Raw genomic sequence first — 23,922 nt, 5'->3', positions numbered from 1 at the left:
GAGGAAGGAGGGAAGGAAGGAGGAAGGAAGGAGGAAGGAAGGAAAGAAAGAAGGAACAGTCAAAACAGAAGGGGTCAATATGACCCGGGAGGACGACATAAAGGTTAAGGCAGCAATGAAGCGTGTTAGGTAGCACATAGTTAGCATTAGATAAGGACACAATCAAATAAAACATATAATTCAAAGCTCTCATTGTTTAATTCACTAGTATAGAAGTCTAACATGTGTCTCTCTAAAGCTCACTGGTCCTGGCTCTGAGTATACAACCCCAACAGTCAGGATTTACTACTGAAGTAACAAAAAGCTCATTATTTATGAAGCTAAACTATATAGAGAGTAAAAACTGCTCTCAAGGCACCATTGATTCAGAGTTTATTAATTTTCACCAGTGAAAATGAAACAAAAACACACACACAACTAGAAAAAAAATCAATGTGCAGGGAGAGGAAAAGGCCTAGTAGGTTAATTGATTAGCCTGATCTAAAATAATAGACTTACATAAAAGTAATGTTAATGTATTTTTAGAATATGCTCTGAAGTGATTTTAACTCCATAAAATTGAACGCCTGCATCTGATTGAAAATGAACTTCTGTTTGTCAGATATTTGGGAAGATGATCATCATGATTGGTCTAGTTGAAAATAAACCTGAAATGACAACTGGAATAAATCCTAAATATACAGAAAGAAAAATGTTTGATAAAGAGACAGGAAATAAGATCTTGAAACAGACGAGCTTTTCAAGCCCCTCATGTCATGCTCTTGAGCCTCCATTCTGTGTCTAACATCATGTGTGCAGTACTTGATTTTTTGCACTTCACTTGTGTTCTGCGTCACCCTCTCCATTTCAATCTCTTGCTTGTCTTTCATCTCTAATAGCACATTAATGCTGGTTTGACAGTGATGGTAACTAGGCCAATACTTTCTGATTCAAACAGCGGGATACAGCCCTATGATTTACATATGTGTCCACGCTTACACACACACACACACACACACACACACACACATAGACACATTCATACATCAAAGCATTTAACAATGGCAACCCTTTCAGCATTTACCACCTATAGATCTTTGGAGGTCTCATTATTCAAATTGCAGCAATTTTATACTGTATGTGTAGAACATAAAGGAATGGAAAGAAAAAAACAACTTTCATGACCAGCATTGGCGTGCCCCCAACATGTAGCTGACATCTAAGACGGAGAGAAGATGCATGCACATGACAAACACACTGTCCTCACGCACATAAACACACGCACACGCACACACGCACACGCACACACACACACACACACACACACACACACACACACACACACACACACACAGAGAGCAAGCAAAGCAAACCACATCATACAAAACGACATCCTCACACGCTCACCAGACATGGGATATTAGGCTTCTGACAAAATATTGACTATTGGATTTCACAGTGTGAGAATTATTCTGTGCATAGCAATGCTCCCTCCCTTTCTTTTCATCTATTTTCTTAGTCTCCCCTTGTCTTCTTCTATCCGTCTCTCTCTGTCTAACTGTCTGTTCACTGTTTTTCTCCACGTCTCACATACACTGAATGCAGCGTGCCTTTTACCACTTTCTACCTCAATTCATTCCAATTAGACATTATTGACAGGGGCTTGCTACTTCACACTGCAGTTAAGGAATGAGTTTGGGTGAGGGAATTTAAGAAGGCCCTGTGAGCAATCCCTTACCATGATTACCCCCCCTGCCCCCCCTCCTCCTCCCCACATACTAAAACCACACTTTTCTTCAATGCATCCAATATGTTTTCATGCTGTTGTTGTTGTGCTGGAGAAATTGGCAGCCTTGAAACTATTTGCATTGGGTAGTGAACATAGTCAATGGGGAACTTAAGTATTTCACTCTTTAAACCACATGCAAGCTGTTCTGTTTACGCTCTACAATTCCTCCTCAATTGTTTCATCACTTTAACAAAAGTTAACTTATTTAAAGCATGCCGGCTTTCCAGTGCCAGTCGATGGAAGATGCAGTTTGCCGAACCCCTAATTCGTGCTGCAGCTCGTCATGTTCTATTAGTAATGTAACACAATGTTTACCTCACCAAGACAATATTTAAATATATGTCGTACATATATTATTTGTTTTAGTACTTTGGGCCCAGTTCTGTGAACCTATCAGTAAGGCATTTGCCGATTATCTTCTTTGTTTGTGGTTTTTTGCTCAATTGTGCACAAAAACGCCTCTATGCAGACACCTGAAAATAGTACAAAAAAAAAGGTTTATTTATCAAAAAGGAGAAGATGCAATAAGTGTTTACCTGAACACACTTTAATATTCAACCCAATCTCCTAGAAAATATATTCATATACCACTGAATTGGAACAGCAAATAGGTTTTACTCTAAACATAATACATTTTCACTCAGCATAATGAGAAAATGTTGTTAAAGTTGCAGTGTTTAGAATTTAGTGGCATCACTAAAGTGGAGCGGTCTCGGCAGAAATAGAGTAGAGTATTCCTAAATATGTTCAATAAAATAAAAATGTATATGTTTTCGTTACCTTAATGAGCCTTTTATATCTGTATAGGGAGGGGGTCCTCTTCCACAGTGGCCACCATGTTTCTACAGTAGCCCACAATGGACAAAACCGAACACTGGCTCTAGAGAGGGTCCTTTTGAGTATTTCACAAGTTTCACAACCAGCGTAGGTTCTCATTCATGCTTGGAAGAGGAGGATGAGGGGAGGGGTTTGTTGTTGTAGCCGAAAAGTCAGCCTGTCTAGTAATGTCATAAAAGTAATTAAATACCAGTGACACAATAATCTTTTGAAGTCCAAATGTCTTTAATAAATCACTGAAGTGTAATACTTATGGGCTCCCTGATCTGTGCAGCAAACAAGTATCACATTGAAACAGCTCACACAAACATGTTATACTTCCAGCCTCTGCCCAAACACAGCCATCATCACACTTCTGCAGACACCTGTTTCCAGCAAGATGATCAATAACAATCCAACATATGGTGTCATGCCTGTCTTGTACAGCTTCCAGTTCCTGTGTTTAGTTCCCCTTCTCCAATGATCACTTCTTAGAATCAGGAGTCACCATGTATCATTTTTTCTATTTCTTCTTTCCTAACAGACGAGTCACTCAATTTCTCTAGAAACTAGGTGCGAGACATCTCAGCTAGACTAATTACTAAAAATAGAACAATGTGGTTACAGCATATAAAAGGTCATAGATAAGATCAAGACTGCATTATGTTCTTTAAAATTGAATTCACTTCTACTCTGGATTAATGATGATACTGTATATTTCTTTCTGAACTTTTTAGTTTTTTTTTTTTACCAACATATCTGATCTTACAGTATGGTTAAGATTAGTGAAAGATCATGCATGGGAAACATGCACCAAGTCATATTTTAAAGCTCCATAAAATTATTCAAATGTTGTGCAGTAATTTAATGGAAATAATAACTCTCCAGTGGTGGTTCAGTGCAGCACACATCATACCGAACCAATATTATGCTTACTAAGAATGCACTATACTACAGTTTATACTAAGCAAATTAGCTTTTTAAGCATTCAGCTGATGCTGTAGATCACTCCATATAAGTGCAAGTCAGTATTTAGGAAACAGAATCCAAGTAATTTAGCACATACATGGAAGTTGTCTTAGTGTTGTGGTACATAACAATGAAACAACAGAACACAAGAGAAAAAATACAAGTTTCCATACAAAGTGAGTGAGTGAGAACAAACTACCACAAAAGACATGTGGTATACATTTATGAATACAATATTAAGTACAAATACATTCAATGTGAAGAGAGCTGTTGAGTGTAAAGTAATGCACATGATATTGACTGTGAAAGTGCAAAATGTTCACAGCATAAACAGACCATACAATGTGCAAATGCAATAATACAAACTAGTTATGTGAATATAATTCCTCATGGTAGATGTGATGACTTCACAGATATCACATTATGAAAATTATGTGTCGATGAGTGGGGTGGAGTCTATGTCAGTGGAGGCCTTGTTGATGAGTGTTCTTGTGATATGAGGTTTTGGTCTAGATAGTCTTCTACCTGTGTGAAAAAGTTTGTTCTGGGTGGAAAGGGTCGGCCATGATCTTTCCTGCTCAACTCAGGGTCCTGGAGGTTGCACCTGGGTGAATGATTCACTGCAGTTTGATCTTGTCCTTGTAGTGGATGCAGCATACTGGATAGTGATGGAGGAGATTAGGATGGAAGGAGATGGCAGTGTAGAAGTTCACCATCATTGGCTTTGGCAGGTTGAATTTCTTCAGCTGCAGCAGGAAGTACATCTTCTGCTGAGCCTTCTTGAGGAGGCCATTCGCTCCCATATGAGGTTCTGGGTGATGATGGTGTCCAAAAAGCAGGAATCCACAGTGTGACGGGGGTGGGGGGTGAGGCTGGGTTCTCTCTGAAGTCCACAACAATCTCAACTGTCTGTAGAGCGTTGAGCTGGAAGTTGTTTTGGCTGCACCAGAAAACCAGATGGTCAATCTCCCACATATAGGCTAAGTCAACCCCACCAGAGATGAGCCTAATAAGAGTGGGGGTCGTCTGGAGAATCCCACCATCAAAAACAGATAACCTGGAGAGGTTCAGGCTAAGACACTCTCCTTCAAGACAGATATTTTGCCTTCATAAATAAATACAAATCAGCTAAATTCAAGCTTTGCATCAATTGCACTGGTGAGCCAGCAGACCAGTCTATCAGGTCTTCTATCAAGCTCTCAGTAAATCAGGGTGAAAGGTGTATTTTTGTTTTCAGTGGGGGGTACACCATTTGTTTATATTGAGATTTCAGATCTCTTCTGAAAACAGCAAAGGTAATTAAAGATTTAATCAATTTTCCACATGTAAACACACACATAAGCACTCAAGCAAATATTTTTGGTGGTATTTAATGCTAATTATTTTGTAAAATAAGATAAAGTAGAAGAATTACATATATATTCCAACTTTTTGGGGTCTGTTAAAAACAAGCAAACAAAACAAAACAAAAAAAAACTAGCAAATATTTACATCCTGTTGATCTTGCAGTGCTCTGTGCTCTTATTTTTTATGTGGCAGGATATTCCTTTAAATCAGGGCTTGTTCAGGTTTTCCGTGAGGCGGATTATCGTGTGAAAGCCCCCTGCGTTTGTGTGTGTGTGTGTGTGTGCGTGTGCGTGTGTGTGTGTTGTATGCTGCTGGCTAATGTGTGAAAACCACTTCTGTTTTCTTTAGCTGTAACCCCCTGCGGAGCACAGGCCAAATAGGACACACACACACTCACTCTCTCACACAGATACACTCTTGTGTTGTTCCTGCATCTCCTCTCTCAGCAGGACGCCTCTCTCCGTCCATCTCCTGTCATTATCTAATCCTTCACTGATGACTGAGTTGACCAAGCTTGCATATATGTGTGTGTGTTTGTGTAAGAGTGAGAGTGATAAGAAGAATGAATGAGTAAACACAGACACTCTGATCCCTCTCTCTATTATTGCCTGAGATGCAACAGTTTTCTCCTTTATTACTTCTCTCTTTATGTAGTCGCTTCATCAAGACATACTTCATAGGACAAATTTATCCTCTCCTCTCTTCAAGACTGTTTATTGTCTAAGTGAAGGGTCCAGTACAACCACAGTCTTCCTCTGCTGCTCACTAAGCGACTGCAGTGGAGAGTTGCCTTGCTCAAAGGTACTTAAATGGTACTTGTTTACTTTCCATGCCCATGTTATCCAGCCTGAAGGACTCTAATATTTGTGTCCAAGCAGAAAAAATAAATGCTACTGCGAAAAAAGAGGAGAGCCATGTCTTAGATCTGAACATGAGTAACTTTTATTTGAGTTATGACTGCAGTGACATTAGGTCAGATTTACGGTGCACTTTCAACAAGGCACATGTCTGAAGATGAATTTGTCCAGCCTCTAAGATCACTCCAGGAAATGTATTATTGTCATCATTATCTCTTGTAAACAAAGAAAAAGGAAATCAGTTTAATAGAGTATGAAACACTGAAAGAGTCATTTTAAGTTACTGAGGATTTCCCCTTGTGGTGTGACTGGGACTGAAGACCCTAAAAAAAGCAACTATAGTTATAATCAAAGCAGAACTGTCTCCTGATATTGTTGATTGATTGATTAGTTTATTTAAGTGTTCTCCACTTTTTTCATGGTGGCCACTCTACTGTATATTGACTTATGAGACACTACTGTAGCAATAATCAGGAATAATACCGTAATAGTACATTTAAAAATGTTCAGTTCACCTGACAGTAATGTCTGTTTTAGCTGTCATGAATTCACTATAACACTTAAAAAAAACAAAAACATTAAACATCACATATTTTCACATAGAGCAAAGCGCTTGAACTGCAGCTTAATATCATTTAATGCTTTAAGGCAGCAGCATTTTTTTTAATGAATGGTGTAATAAATGCAGAAATGTGTCCCTGATTCACTCTCTGGCCTTTTCCACACACATTTACGTGCATTTCCATTACAGCATGTCTAACCACTTGACAGTGTGTCTTTGACTGATGTCCAGAGTTGAAAAGCAGCGGGTTGTATACGTCCTCTTTGTGACTAGTGGTCAACAGCCACAGATGTTAAAAGGACAAACTCATTTCATTTTCTATAAATTCTTCACAGTAGAAGTCCCCCTGTTAGTTGTCAGTGGAAAACTTTTAATATGAAGCAGCAGCGGCACTAAATGTGTTTTCATCTGCAGTCACTTAAGGCAGCTCAGATATGGCTTAAAGTGACCGAGAAACGGTAAAATAAAGCAGATATTTGAAAGTACAAACAGAAAGACAGGAGAGGAACTAAAACCTCAAACCACACAGATTCAGTTAGAGGCTGCAGAAGTACAGAGAGCTGAACACACACAGACGCTTTTATAAAAACAGCTTTCTCTCTGGTCACCAGCACAGACATGACTGGGCACAATAAAAGTGGTAATGGAAACTCATATCAGAGCAGCATGGTTTGACTCAGCATGGCCAAAAGTGCCAAGGGAAAAACACTATCTGTGAGAAGCAGGAGAAAACATCCTGTGCTGTCACAACAGTAATTAATTAAGGCTTTAATATAAAACAAAAACAAAAAAACAAAACATTTTAACTCACTACTGTTAATAACTTTTTGCTATTTCACTTTTGCAACTTTAGTGTGAAAACACAGCTTCACTGGGTTGGAAACAGTTCAAATTAATAATGTAAATTGGCACTGACATGTGTTAAGACACCTACTACTACTACTACACCTCTCAGTAGCACCAAGCCAAGATCATATGCATCTCAATCAAAGTGTAATAACTGGGGGTAACCCCTGCTACTTATAGATACTTCCCTCAACAAAAGACAAGAGCTAGAAGCTGTTTATCTATTTATTTCATATATTCTATTTCCATGCGTGTGCCACATCCAAACATGGCCGCTTCCAGCATCGCTCAGCATGCTTATCCATACAATTTACAAGAAGTGTGATGCAGAAGTGAAAGGACTGGATATTCTCAACATACATAATTAGCCCATATACAGCAGGGAATTACACGTTGTGAACAAAAGGTGGAAGAAAACTGAAATCAAGCGACTCCACCTCTGTTTAAATGTAATTTCAGTAAACAGCTTGAATTTGTATCACAGGTATATTTTGGAAGGCAACAAGGTGACCATTAAATACTTTTGTGGCAAACTCTGCATGAGCACAAATATGATTCCTCTGGATCCAACCCTGTGGTTTTGTTTATTCTTTAATTAGAGAATTGTGTCTTTTTTTTTTTAAAGAAGGGCGTCTGTGAGGGATGCCATGGCAACAAATAATTAATGAGGTGATGAATCAGATGGATGCTCTGAAATTCACATCTAGAGCAACTAACAGCAAGACACCACCAAATTGTATTCACATCCACGCACGCACACATTCATAGAGATACAACACTTATTAAGAACAACAAACAGCAAGACATCGCAGGGTCAAAATCAACATTTACACTCGGAGGAGGAGAGAGACAGCGTGAGAAAAACACACAAAAAAAGATATACAATGAGACAAATATATACGAAAGTAGAAACCGACTAGAAAAGATGAAATAAAAACTAAATAAACACATATTTAGTTTAAAGGATCAGACTATAACACTTTGTTTGCATTTGCATATGTGTGTGTGTGTGTGTGTGTGTGTGTGTGTGTGTGTGTGTGTGATTGTTTCTGTGCTTGTATGTAATGTGTGTTGTAATTTTAATAGATACATAATTCAGCAGTGGAAGGTTATCCCTGTGACACATAACCAATCACAGCTGCATCTGGGGAAAAGATTGGAAGATTAAAATTTCATATGTGAATATAACAGTATGTCTGTCTTTGAAGAGAGGATGATTGCAAATAAGAAAAAAACAGACAAAGAAAAGGCAGAAAGTGTCATGTCTAAAATAATGGTTGCATTTGGTTCTTTCGTGGTTTTGAATTCATGTTATTTTTTGCTTGTAGAGGATTTGAAATGCTATAAACTAGTTAATCTGAATTAAAGGGGATGTATCATGCATATTGCCAGATCTATATTCTTATTCTGGGACTCTACCGGAATATTTTTGCATGATTTAGAGTTTTAAAAAACTCCTTATTTATCTTGTATAGGTCTTTTATGCAGCCCCTCAGTTCAGCCTCTGTCTGAAACAGGTCGTTTAAGCTCCTGTCTCTTTAAGGCAGACTTCCTCCGGCTCCAGAAGGGATGTTAACAATATTTCTTTCTCTTGTTCTCGACTCAAAATGTCATCTTGTTCCAGGTGAAATCTCATCTGAAACATTAGAGGGTACATATATAACATAAGCAACGCCTGGAACAACCTTAGAAAGACATCCTTTCATTTACAAATGAAGTATTTAGAGCAGACTGAAGCCTAGTATTTTGACTTTCAGGAACCATTTTTACATACAGTTACTTGTTTAACGTATTTAAACATCCAAGATTATAACAATAAATAAGTGACAGAAAATGACTAAAAGCATGCTACTGTATGTCCCCTTTACAACTATGAAACAAGATGTTGATTCTGTTTGCAGAGAGTATTTAAGTCAACTGTTCCTAGTTCCATTGGGCAACGCCATAAAGTTAATTGCCACTTTAGACGACTCAAATGAGAGTGTGAATTAGATTAAACTCTTCGACTGACCTCAACTTGAATGAGTTTCTGTGGGTCGGTGCATTTAAACTGACGCCATTATGTTAACAGCTTTGAAGAATCTATTAAATCCCTCGTGGATTACTGGTTGATATCTGTTTTCTGGTGATCAGTAATCTATTATAGACTTGCTTTTAATAACAGCATTTTCAACCATGTGCATTTAGTTTCAACTTCACTTGAGTGGATTTCTGCATTCCCTTTGGGTGACAATTAGCTCACAACAAGCACTTGTATTCCAGGCTCAAGGGACAATTAGTGAGCAGCGAGTTAGCGATTTGTCATGTTTGTAACACAATAGCATAACGCAACCGCCCACTGTGGAATTGGTTGAGTTATGACGCTGCCATGTAGATCCTCATATAAACATGCTTTCTCTCACTTGCTCTCTCTTGCTCTCTGACACACACGCATGCAAAAATAATATATGTATCAAAATGTTTTTGCCATTTTTGTGACAAGCCACTGACCGGTGGCCTCATTTATAAAACTGTGTCCAGGATTGACGTCAAAACTTGGCATATGGATGAAACACAGAAAATATTTTGATTTATGAAACAATTTGCATGCACATCATACGCAGGTTTTCCTTTATAAATCACAATCAGCTCAAAATTTGGCACACCCTTGTAATGCCTTTAGTTGTCTTTAAATAGTCAGTGAAACACCTCTAATTAATATTCACTTATATTAACTGCATGAAGGCAATCCTAGCAAATGTCAACATAAAAGCTAAATCACACACAATGTTAAACCCAAGCTCTTGTTGAGGAGGTTGAGGCAATAAAAAGAAATACAGAGTTAGGTGGACACAGTGTGGCCATTACAAATGCCCAAAAGGCTTTAGAGTAACAGCATGTGGCAGACACAGTGAATGTTGCTAAAGTCAGAAGGTCACATCCTCTATGAAATAAAAAAAGGAAGTGGTCTGACATAAAAGTATAATGTTTGTGCCAGTGGTGAGGGAAAAGAGACAGTGTAGCTCAACACCCTTATGAGCCAATTGAAGTAGTTATAGGGAAATCCCTGCTGAGTAGTGACAAAGATGGAGGAGGACACAGATATGCACCATGCAAATAATGACACATGTATGTAATTCGTATTCCCTTATTTGAAAATAGAGTAAACCAAATGCATTAAAGTCGTGTTTAAATATTAATCTACACAAACAAATGAGGCTTTTTCTGTAGTTTGTAGTCGTAATGTGTTCCAGTGGACTCAGCTGACCTGAGTGCACCCACCACCTCCACCCACCGCCTCCACCGCACCTCGTATGTCTCAACCCTCCAGCGGCCGTGTCCTCACACATCCAAGTTAAAAGAAATAAGACTTGTTTTATGTGACACATCTGTGAACTTTGCTACTTGTATCATTTTACAGTTTCACTATTAATAACTATAACTGCACACTACTGTATATATAATAGACTTTATTGTCATTGCATAAAAATACAATGAAATTTATGAAAAATAAAAATAGACAGTAATACACAAACACACGTACGCAATTATCCCAAATCAATAACTATATATTTAATAATATAACATTTAAATGCAGCTTGCAGCAGTATTACACAAGTAGTCCCATTATTGCACATTGAATTAGGTTGTAATAAGACTATATACTGTGTAGCCTCTTGCACATCCATCCCATTACTTTATATTAAATATTAAAATGTTAAAGCTTTTAGCTGCTCCTTTCACACATAATATAGTTTATACTTATTTTGTAAATCCATTATGTTTTACATTATTTTAGGGTTATATAATGTTTGTGTATATCTAAGACCAAGGCAAATTCTTAGTATGTGCTTCCTGTTGCTGTATGTACTTGGTAATTAATTGATAAGCTGTACACTGAAAGATTAACTTAATAAGTAGTGTTATGTTTTTCCATATATTGTCTATTTACAAGCAACGCATCACATCCCCACGCTGGTGCACATCCGCAGCATTTGACTCAGATGCCTGTGTGTTGAAAGGTTCATTTCACAGGTTAAAACTTGATCTGCTAAAATGAATGTTTTTATTGATATTTTCTGTAAAACACAAAATATTCCAGCACAGTAGCAGAAGTGATTAACATTCATCCCACTCGCCTCAGCTGGTGACTGTGAGAAAATGTCAGATAGCCACTGCTAAAGGTAAAAATGCCAGGATTGCACAGTTGTCAATTGGAAAAATCGATTAAAAAAAAAGTTGATATTGTTTTTCACGCTTCATGAGGTGTGAGAAAAGGAGTGTATGTCTCACATTTACCTGAACTCTGCTTTGGTCTAATAAGCTTCATGCTGCTCTTCAGGAAGCAGTTTTACACATGTTACTGAAACCCCAGCTGTGTAGTTCCTAAGCATGACATCACCACTGATGAAGATACTTGATGAAGATACTTCTAGTGAAAATGTAACCCTGCGTCCTGTTAATTAAATCCAATTTAATTTATATTTCAACTGAGATAATTTCCCCCTGTGAGCATTAAACGTCTTTTAATGAACACAACAGTCATATTGTAAAAACATTTTGTGCAGACAACAGCTGGAACACAGTACACAAATGATAAGTTTTTTTCTTTTTTCTTTTTCCAGCCTGACTTTGGAAGAGATGTTGATATTCAACGTCTTAATCATGAAACAAACATTACTGACATTCAGTTACAAACAGCTGTTGTCAGGAAGAAATACACATCCTATAAATGAAGGATAGTGTAAACAGAGTGTTTTCTCTCTCTCTGTCTGCTTTTTTCTAATCATTGAGTAACTTCACTCTTGCTGTTTGGCTGCGTGTCAGTCTGCTGTCTCCTCCTCTCCAACCATTTAGTACTACCCCATGTCTCTCTCTCTCTCTCTCTCTCTCTCTCTCTCTCTCTCTCTCTCTCTCTCTCTCTCTCTCTCTCTCTCTCTCTCTCTCTCACTGTCCATGTTTGGCTTTATCTCTATCTTCTAGTGATGGATGGTTCAGAGTGAGGGCCAGTGACTTCAGCTGGACAGAAAACAACTGGCTTCTCTCTCTGACTCTCTGTATCTCTGTATCTCTCTCTCTCCCCCTCCCTCCCTCACTCTCTGGCCCTTGGGTGGTCCTTTGTGTGGTCAAGCCAGTTATCTTAGTGATTGACAGCTGGCATCCAGCTGCCTTAGATATAAACCATACACGGCCTGGACCACAGAGACTCAGTGACAGAGTGAGAAAGATATGTTTTGGTGTTGAATTTCTCTGCCACAGTGCTACATCTTAAGTGGGAGGACTGTTTGTAAAGACAGTAACTGGCACATCACAGTATGTAACTGTGAATAACCTCAAAAAATGTGTCAGAACTTTATTAAGAGAGTTGCGACTTATGATCATCTTCATCTGATTATTCATACGGTCTTTAAAATGTCAGATAATTGTGAATAATGTTCATCCTAAGTTTCCAGAGCCCATAGTTACTCTTAAAAATGTCTTGTTTGACCCGATGATCAGTCCAAAACCCCAAAGATAATCAGTTTATTATCAGAAAGAAACATGAAAACCAGGAAATATTTACATTTGGGAAACTGGAACCAATCTTTGTGATTATGTCTAAATAATAGCTTGAATGATTATTTGATTATCAAAATTGAGGATAATGTTTTGATCAGATTAAAAACATTATTTAAAAAACAAGCTTTACTATGTGAAACCAAACAGCTTTAATATCAGTTGCGTGAACGCTGTTAGTCATTTTTTTAACCTCAGGCTGTCCTATAATGAATTACAAAACGATGCAATATGATTGACACCTCAATAACAGAGTTCATTAGTTCATTCAAGAGTCCTTCACCTGCTGTGTGTGTGTGTGTGTGTGTGTGTGTGTGTGTGTGTGTGTGTGTGTGTGTGTGTGTGTGTGTGTGTGTGTGTGTGTGTGTGTGTGTGTGTGTGTGTGTGTGTGTGTGTGTGTGTGTGTGTGTGTTTGTGTGTGTGTTTATGTGGCCATGTGATTGCTATCAGTGTGTACACATTTAATCAGTGCCTGTAACCACGGTCATCACTATGCTGCTTATGTAACTAGGTCATTGGGAGTTGAGGACGATATAGTGAAACATACACATGTACACACACATGCACACACACACACACAGACACACACACACACACAGACACACAGACACACACCTGCCGCAAATTCACCCTATGGAATCAATTTACTCTGACTGCCACTTCTTATAACACATCAAAGCTTTGAGGTGATTGAATCTGCAGCTGAATTCTGATCAGTAATTCTTTAAATTCTGTACACATACAAACCTGTCATCCTTATACCTGCACAGATGCCTCATGGTATATTTGTAAAGTATATTATATATCTGCGGAGTTCAGCATAAAGTTCACCTACAATTTCGTATACCAATATTGTATTTGTATCGGCACAGAAATCCAATGTTATCCTCCACATACTCCACGTAGCAAATGATTTCTTATCCTGAGACCAAGCCAAACCAACATTATTATTGTTATTATCAAATCTTTAAAAAAAAAAAAAAATCTTTCTTTTCAATTTATTTTTCAGTTCCGCAAAACCCACACTTACTTGGAATCCACATAAAAAGCGAAATATGAGCGATGTGAAACGTTCATTCAAGCCACACTGACTCTGTCCGGCCACCGCTGTCCTCAGAAGCAGCTGTCAGCAATCAGCAGCAGCTAGTGATGTTCTCAGAGTTAACAGAACAAAGATAGTTCTCATGTAAGCTTCACTGGAAGAAATCAGCATTGTTTTTATTTACTGATTCATTTATTAATTTCCCCGTTGGGCTGGAGGAATCTGCCAACAGTGAAACTGGCAAGCTTATGGCCACACTGGGAGCTAGTTATTACAGATCTCATTTATAAGTTCACAACAAATTACCAACGGGAGATTTGTGTGATTTTAACAGCTGCCTGTAGAGATTACACTTCACTAAATGTGCCAGGAAAAGAAGCAGCCATGGAATCAGGATATAAATATGAAATGGAAGTGTATCTGCTCCATGAGTCGGGCGAATGAGGAACTTCAGAAATGCCTCCAAAAATGCCTGTGGACTATTTGGATTGGCTTTTAGATTAAAACAAAGATGTGTCATTTATATACAATTGCATATGTTATAAAAGTGGTTGCATGCTTTTGGATGTTACTCATAAATACTAAGTTTTTTTGCCAAACCCAAATCAACTCTCGTTTATTTGGTTTACCCTAAGAAGCATTAAACTTTTCTTCAGGACAGAAGATGAAGATGGTCTGAGTTGGTGAATTTAGCAGTGCAGACTCACTAACAGCAGAAAATCCATCTACTGGAATAGTGACCAATGATACAGCAAGTAAAGTTGTGCAGAAAAAACAACAGCACATGACAGCTTTTAGTTCCAAACGGCTCTGCCAACATTTCAGAAAACTGTCACGAAGAATCAAGTGAAAGTTGGCTTAAAAAGTAAAATTCAGTTGAGTTTGATTTGCATGGATCAGATCATGTGTGTAACTGAAACACTGACAGATGTCAAGTGTGAATCCATCTCCGTCTCTTTTTATGTAAATATCTAAAGTGTCATCTGGAATGGGACTCTTGTGCAGTGTTTTTGACTCCTACCTATCTGCATTGATCAATACTCAGTCTTGCATGTGGTTAGGTTTAGCAAAAAAGAAAGAAAAAAACAGCACTTTGGTTAACATTAGGGGGAAATTGTGATTTTGTTTAAATGTGTAATAAAGTAAGCTATTGAGTGTCCAGCATGCAGAATTTGATCCAGCAAGAACTACCGACTGGTTAGGGTTAGGGGGTTAGGGGGTTAGGGTGAGGGTTGGGGTTAGGAATGGGGGTATTAGCCACGATTAGACACTTGAGGATTAGGGTTAGGGTTAGGGTTAGGGGGTTAGGGTTAAGGTTAGGGATGAATGACCGAGCCTGCCTCCTATTAAAAGAGACAGGAATGGCACACTCCATCCACCCACCGGACCTGTCCCTATCCCGGTCCCAATAAGGCTTGCGGGTCCACTGGTTGTAGATTTGTTGTAGATTGTGAAGTTAATTATTGTTCTGTGGCAGATGTGAACTCAAATCTTTGGTATGAAAGTTGGGAGCTCCGCACCTTTGCTTTCATCCTCGCTACATGAATGACATAGTTCCTGCAGAATCTCCAATATGGCTGATTTCCTACAGGGACACTGTGGCTGGAAGGCAACACTGCCCATGTCCAAAAATTACCTGCATGTCATTGCCCATAATTTGCCCTATTACAGTATTATAGTCTTTATGTGAAGAGTCATTTGTTCAAGGTGAATTTTACCGCTGAGAAATAGTTGTCCTACCAGGTTTCAGAAGGGATTTAGAGCCAAGGAGAAGTTTAGTCTATTCAGTGGTAGCGCTGGATTTACACACATCAGTGCGCTGGGAGTAAGAGGGGGTTGAGGAGGAGGAGGAGAGAGGGGTGGAGGTTTTCAAATGTCAAGTCCAAGGAGATTAACAAGCTAGCGAGGGAAGGACTGAGCTCGGTTCGACTCCGCTCTCTACCTCTCCTCCCTCTGCCTCCTCGACTCTAACATCTTCTCTCTCTCTCTCTCTCTCTCTCGCTCTCTCTCTCTCTCTCTCTCTCTCTCTCTCTCTCTCTCTCTCTCTCTCTCTCTCTCTCTCTCGCTCTCTCTCTATCTCTCTCTGCATGCACGGGCTCTCTTTCTTTCACTCTCTGACGTCCTCACTGTCTCATAAGCATGCACACATTCTTGTCACATTCCCTTTCTGTCTTTCTTTCTTTCTTTCTTTCTTTCTTTCTTTTTTCACTTTCTCTCACTCCCCTGCTCTTTCCTCTCTCTCTGTCTCCTCTCTCTCTCTCTCTCTCTCTCTCTCTCTCTCTCTCTCTCTCTCTCTCTCTCTCTCTCTCTCTCTCTCTCCAGACACATATTTTAATACCCATACAGTGTGGGGATTTGGTGAATGAGAAAGAAAAAAAAAAGGGTGAATACATTTTAGAAAGGGGTTAGTGGTGGGAACAGAAATGTGGTCTCTCATTGATATGCATGAAAAGTCTGGCAGTACAAGGAGAGGGGAATGTTAAAAAAAACAGAAGGATATAGAGGAGGTAAGCAGAGACCAGGAGCTGTGTTTGTTTATGCAAACTAATAATCAATTAATAGGAATAATCAATTGGGATAAGCTGGCTGTAAAGAAAATTGTGCTCAGCAACAGGAAACCTAGTTTTCCATAACCTCTGCCAAAAGAGCTCTGCGTAACATTTTCGTGAGACAATTCAGGTAACAATAGAAGACGAGCAGCTCCTAAATCGAGATATTATGAGACAAATGGAAATGTGAGTGTGCACAAGAAACAAGGGAGCACCCACAGAAAACTGTAGTAAGATGGGAGAAAGAAGTTGCACTTTTTTTTCCGAAAAGTTGCATGAATCTGCAAAGGAAATGTAATATTGAAGCAGGATTACAATATTTAAAGCACTGTGCTCTGAACACTTTGTTTCCTCATGATGACAGCAGAAGAGAAAAAAACTACTACTGGTTGTTTATGTCTTTGGAACAGAAAGCTGGCTAATCAGAATAGAGTGGGTCATCAGGAGAGGCTTTAAAGAGACAGGACCTAAAACAGCCTGTTTCAGACAGAGGCTGAACTGAGGGGCTGCATTAAAAGGCCAGTATAAGATAAGAAAAGGAGTTATTGTTGAAGTGTATATCATGCAAAGATAATTCAGTAGAGCCCTGGCAGAATATAAACCTGGACATTATCAATGTGTTCCCTTTTAATGGAGCAACAATTACAAGTTGCCATCACCACAGACCTCAGTTAATGTCTCAATGGAGGCTTGATTTCTCATATCACCTAAAGGGAGGACAGTCAGGAGATAAAATTATGTTTAATGATTTTAATTGTATAGCTCGTGGTCATCGACTCTCATTCTCGTTAATATTATTCTAATTTCTACAACTTGAATGAGGTCATGAAAAACGGTTTAAAACTGAGTATTAATATATATTGTAGTTGATCCAGGGCAGAGTCACAGTTCAGTTAAAGATAACTTATGATCTTAGAAAGTTATTTTACCTCCAGCTCTCTCTGCTGAGTTTCAGTTCTTATTCTCCACATAGCTCCAGCCACGAGTCTTTCAAATTTGGCATTTTTACTTACTTATTTTTGACATTTCTGTGTTAAAGAGAGAACTGGTATAGTGCACCATTTTTGCTGTTTTGACTCAAATGATTCTAACCATAGTCTGTATGAAATGCATTGGCTTGTTCATTATGTGATTTCTCAATGTGAAGTGTTTGATTTGGTCGATATTGTGTTGAAGTTATGTGTGCTGTGTCTCAGTGTAGGTTTCAGTAATCTTATAGCGTGTTCCTAGCTTTAGGCTAATAATATTGTGTTACAATCTATTTTACATTTTGCATCAAATTGGCTCCTTAGACAAACTGGTGGCCAAAGAGGATTATTACAGACAGACATTAACAGGACAGCTATGGAAATGTCTTGAGTATCACTAAAGCTCATCAGCACTGGTATGAGACCTGACCTATCATGTCCAACATTTGGCAGTCTGTGCACTTAAAGTTCACTCTGCCACTGGAAGATGGAGCAGATGAGGCGTTTGAAAAGCAGAAGCTTAGATACACAGAAGCTTAGATACATTGAACTAGCAGTTGATGATGGTCATGGAGGTTGAAGAGGCAGAGAACACCCTCGCTTTCTGACCTCACGCCTCTTCATCATGTCTTAGATCCTCCCAATGGGGGATGCAAGAGAGAGTTGCAAGAAAATAAGGCTGTAGAGATACAGTAAGCATCAAGCTGTATAGAACAAATATCCAAATCCATTTATTCTCCCGGATTTGCTAAAATGTACTAAGGACAGAAAATAATAAGATAATAACATCATTCTGTTCCCTACTGTCCCATCAGATCAGTTGACCAATTACCGAACTGATTCTGATTGATAGGGGTGTTGCCGTCAGCTAAATAACCACCACATAGGACAAACCTGCAGTTCCTTACTCCTCTGAGACAAGTTTAAGTCATTGCAACATCCTTCATAATGACGGACCTCGATTGATTTCTGGGTCATGGCCTGCAGGAGCGAGGACAAGAGGAGGCACACAAGAGCCTGAAATCCATTACTAATTTTACTTCCGGCAGTGAGACATTTGAAAATATCTATGGTCAGTGTTTAGGTAGGGATGCAATACATGCTGCTTTAGAAGCAGTCAATGGAATAAATCAATACAATTCTTGTTACATGGATGTTCAGCTTCATTCAGCAGGAAGATAACTGTCAAATCCTGTAGAATAGCAAAGACAATAACCCAGTAGGGGTGTACATGCAACATCTAAACAGTTTGTGGTAAAAGTGAAATTATGTCCTATATATTACACAATATTGTGGTAACATTGCAAAAAAATACCTCCCTAGAATATAGAAGAAGCCCGATAATATAGAAACAAATGAACTTCAACTCAACCAACATTACAATTTTCTGTTGTATATTCTCCTCTGTGGAATAGTCACTCTTCTTTTTTAACACCAAACTGTGTTTCTGTGTGCATGAAAGCAGCTGTTTTAACAGTTTGAAGATTATTATATCACCAGCATGGGAAGATACAAAGGGACCTTGAGCTCATTATTGAATTTCAAGACCACTTTGATGCAGTAACATTAGCTGGAGAATAAGCCCGACACATGCTGCATCACATACTGCTCATATAATCAGCACAATTAGTTAATAATTCATACCACGACAATGACTGTATAGAACAGAGAAGCTGTGTGTGTGTGTGTGTGTGTGTGTGTGTGTGTGTGTGTGTGTGTGTGTGTGTGTGTGTGTGTGTGTGTGTGTGTGTGTGTGTGTGTGTGTGTGTGTGTGTGTGTGTGTGTGTGTGTGTGTGTGTGTGTGTGTGTGTGTGTGTGTGTGTGTGTGTGTGTGTGTGTGGGAGAGCAAGAAAGGGAAAGAGAGAGATGGAGCACCCTGGCCCTGAGGCCACAAGCTACAAACCAAGAAGTTGGAAAGGAGAGAGTAAATAAAATGGAAAAGACCCTCATCTCTTTTGTTATCTCTTCTTCTCTCCTCCTAATGTTCCATATTTAGCAATGAGTATTTCCTCATCACTTTTTTTGACAGTTTCAACTTTGGAAAGAAGCTCACAGTAATCTCACAAACACACATAAACGTACACACCAGTCACACACACACACATATATCTGCTTTATCCCTTCGAATGACTAATCTTTCCTCTTGCACTGTGTGTGTGTGTGTGTGTGTGTGTGTGTGTGTGTGTGTGTTTGAATTGTGGATTCAGCAGTCCTGCAACATCTGCAGTTGTCTTGCTTCGACTCTCGCTCTATCTCTGTCACACGTACACACACACACACAGATATGCATGAGCACATCCGCCCAATATGCATACACACATATAAATATTAACACACACACACACAGCTGGAGAGTTCACCAGAAATGTGAGTGGTGTTTTTTAGAGGCACAAGAGATGGAACGCAGATGGGGACATGTAAGACAGTGTGTGTCTATGAGTATGTGTGTGTGTGTGTGTGTGTGTGTGTGTGTGTGTGTGTGTGTGTGTGTGTGTGTGGCTTTGAAGTGAACAATCATTAACTGGAAAATCAAGACCTTAAGGGCTGTGTTTTTGTGGAGGCGCAGCAAGCAGTGCTCTCTCTGTTTGGTATTTTCCTGACCTTGAAAACTCTCTTTGCGTGTCTGTGTGGTATTTTGGTGACCAGCACACGGTGCACAGGTGGGAGGAGAGGCAGAGACAGGTGGGAGATTCATTCAAATGAAGCAGTACAAATACATTTTGTTTGAATTACAGATGTTGCCCTTACAACAGACGTCTCACAACCACATTCATTTGTGGCGCAACATCAATCCACTGCTGCTTTGGTGATTTTATCAACAGGATCAAACTAAATACTTCCTGCAGATGTGCTGCAAAAGCAAATGAATGCTGAAAATATAAATAATTTACTTCAATTAAACACTCTTCCACCAAAATCAGCACAGAAAATAACATTTAATGTGGTTAAAGCAGGAAAGTCAGTAAGTCAGTCTGCAATGATCTGTAAATGAATGTGGTTGATTCTTACAGTATGCTGCTTTATACTGTATGACAATTTTCTCTTTCCATTCATTAAGTCGCTGCTGCAGGATGGATATGTTGATACATCTGCAGCCTCTGAGATGTGCTGCACCAGAGCGCAGTGTCGTTATGCATGACTGTCCACTGTATTTACCTTCATTAAATCATTTGATGACACAAAATAGCGAACACACCTATGCACACATCACACTGGTCGATTATAACTCAATATTCTGCTTTTTTATGAAGCAGGCATCAGGTTAGCAGGGCTCATATAGTCTCATTTCCAACTTTCTTTTTAGCAAACATAGCGGCTCATGTTTTATAATTGAAACACATTTAAGTGCAAATGCTACGTTGTATAAAGTATGTGACCGTGTAAGAGGTGAGATACAGTAGAATTATCAATGAAATAACATTGGTCTGATATAATCAAATAAATTGCATTATTATATATTTACTGATGAAAAAAACTTACTCCATCTGTTTTTGGGTGCAGATTTTTGACCTACCACCTACCACCTTATGCTTATTGTTGCACTCACACAGTAAAAATAGAGCCCTACATGTGTGCACACACACTTTAATATGTGAAATACAAAAAGTCGGTTGGATATGAATTGCCTCTCTTAATAAATAGGAATATTTTCCTGTTTTCATACATGCACGTGATTGTCCTTGCACTTTTATCTCACTTTTTTTTTTTTTCCTTGAGGGCAGAAAAATCTAATCCAAGCTTTTCAGGCACACACGCACGGCACATGCATACACAGACCTTTCCTCTGTGGCCTGCTGTCATATTAAATAGCTGGTGGCAACAGCAGGTATGTTTAAGCCAAGCCACTGTTGGCTACCCGGCTGTCTGTTCACATTGGAAACACACAGAATTATGACTCGGAGAGACATGGTGGCTGTGGAGGATGAGGAGGAGGGCAGACTGAAACAGACAGCTCTACTTTATGTCTGTGTGTGTGTGTGTGTGTGAGAGAGAGAGTTTGCGTGATAGAGAGGTGGTCTCTGCAGATCAATCAGCTGATTAACTAGCTCTGACATAATCGTGTGTACAGATGTAGAGGCAGTATGAAGACTTTACCTGCAGCTCATAAAATGTACTCTAAGTATATATTTATTTATTTAGTTTTTCCCTCATAATTTCCACTTCCCTTCATTATTTACAGGTATAATCAGTGTTAAATGAATTCCTACAGCATAAAAGTGCATTTAACATATCTGTTTATTTGCCACATATTGTCAGCAGCCCACTCATAAATGCAGGCACTTACCACCAATATGTAAGGTAACGTCTGTTGAGTTAAAGCACAAACAAGACAAATGGAGACTCACACTTCACCAGTTTGAGATAAGTAAGTGATGCTGCTTATTGTCCATTAATTAAGATGATTCATTTGAGTGAGTTATTTATACATCATTCCATCCAACTTGAAACAAATTGTCTTGCCATTTGTGCAAAAACAAAACAATCAAATTACATGATGGGATGTACTTGTAATGTGTAAATCGAAAAATTGAGTGATTACAATACGCATGACAAATTCAATTTTAGTCAGAAAGTAACGTCCATGGTAGATGCTACATGAATCTTTTTGGGTAACAGTCAACCATGACACCTCATGTTTACTGGCTGCAGTTCACAGGACTGACTCCAGGTGGCTAGCTGTTTAGTAAATTTAGCAGTTACATCTACAGTATGAGCAGGCCTGTCACAAGAACTACTCTTGTTGGACGATATCATGTACAGCTCTTGTTTTGTATTAGTTTATGAGGCATCACTCAAAGGACTCTAAACATAGTCTGCCTGCAATTCATCGGCTTTGTCATCTATATTTGCTCACTTGTTCATTATGTGATTTCTCAATTTGAAGTGTTCGATTTGGTCGATATTGTGTTGAAGTTATGTGCGATGTGTCTCAGAGTAGGTTTCAGTAATCTTATAGCTTGTTCCTAGCTTTAGGCTAATAACATTGTGTTACAATCCAAACATTTTGCATCAAATTGGCTCCTTAGACAAACTGGTGGCCAGAGAGGATAATTACAGACAGGCATTAACAGGACAGCTATGGAAATACAAGTTAACCACAGCCGGAAATGTCATGTGTATCACTAAAGCTCATCAGCACTGGTATGAGACTTGACCTATCATGTCCAACAGTTGCATCTATGAGTAGGCCTGTCACGAGAACTACTCTTGTTGGACGATATCATGTCCCGCTCTTGTTTTGTATTAGTTTATGAGGCATCACCGCTTGTTACTAGAGCTGAAGCACAAGGAGTCGATTGAACAGTTTCCAGACTCTGCTTTGTTCAGCTTGTCTCCACCTGCCAGCTACTGTAGTTAAAACTAGTTAGCAGCAGTCTGCAGATATCTGGTCAATGCGCTGTAAAGAAACCCTAAACAGCAGCAGATCCATTAGTGAGTGGACCTTTCTGCTCTATCTGTCCTGAAACTGATTATTTAAACTGGATGTGCTCCACTTAGTTGAAGCATCTGGTGCTGACAGTCAGCAGCTGTGTGAGATAAAGTGTATTTTATGTGCAATGATGACAGCTTTGCAGGTGGTGTCGGTCTTTTAATAACTTTGTTCAACTGTAGTCAAAATATGATGTTTCAAGCCAACATTTGTCATGAATACAAAAATCAACCTGGATCCCAAACTTTAAAATAATTCAAGATTTGATTTTTTTTACCATAGCAACACACACTAGACAACAGATCTATTACAGGAAAACAAGTTATTTAATACCCAAAGTCTTCTGTTCATCTTCAGGAGCTTTCCATCTGCTATCGTTGATGTCTAAGCTTCTCTGGTCTCGTTAGCTTATTTTTAGTCCTCATTGTTTGGTTTCTTCCATAATGTCTGCTGGTAAAGATGTGATTATTATTAGGATCTTCTTCACTGAAATTACTAACCAATGAGTACAGTGCTCCTCTTTTTTTATGGTGATCAAGCTAGTCTGAACATGGCCGCCTACATGACAGACAGGCTACGCTGAATAAAATGGTTAATTTGGGACCAGCACAGTGCTTTCAGTCTTGGTCTACTGTTAATATACATGTTCTTTTTTTAGGCCAACACTCAGCATTTAAATAACAGCAGTGTCTTCTGTGACAGCTTCATTAAAACTCAGCCATGTTAGACATACTATGGATGATTAGACTGATAGTCAGTCCTCTTGGCAGCCTGATGGTGGACTTCATCTCTGATCCATTGCACTTTTACTTTGCATTTTACACAGTATCTGTTACTCACCAACATTAGCTGGTATCAGTGATTTGCAAGGCATGGGGGGATTGGAAGATTTAAACTGTAGCCTTCAGCTTTTTTTCCCCCCATTGATGTAAATCCAGAATCCAACTAAAGTACTGAAGTTATATTCTGCACAGGATAGGATATTCAGCTGACCTTCTAGTTTGGAGCTAAGATATATTTTATAGCTTTCTTGCAGTGTTGTTCATTACTAATCAGCCAATATTTCAGTCAATGTAGCAGCTGACAGTTTTTTTTTATATAGAAATGCCTAACAAGGCTGCCTGATAACATCATTCAAGGTAAAAGCTAAGCTGATGGGGACAGGTGGCATCCAGTCAACGTAACGAGTGACATTGCCGAAAGGTAACAAACATGATCGTCACATTAAAATC

Source organism: Scomber japonicus, chromosome 14 (genome assembly GCF_027409825.1).
Source record: "Scomber japonicus isolate fScoJap1 chromosome 14, fScoJap1.pri, whole genome shotgun sequence".
Classification (NCBI taxonomy): Eukaryota; Metazoa; Chordata; class Actinopteri; order Scombriformes; family Scombridae; genus Scomber; species Scomber japonicus.
The sequence above is the reverse complement of the archived record's forward strand: the minus strand, read 5'-3'. Positions refer to the sequence as shown.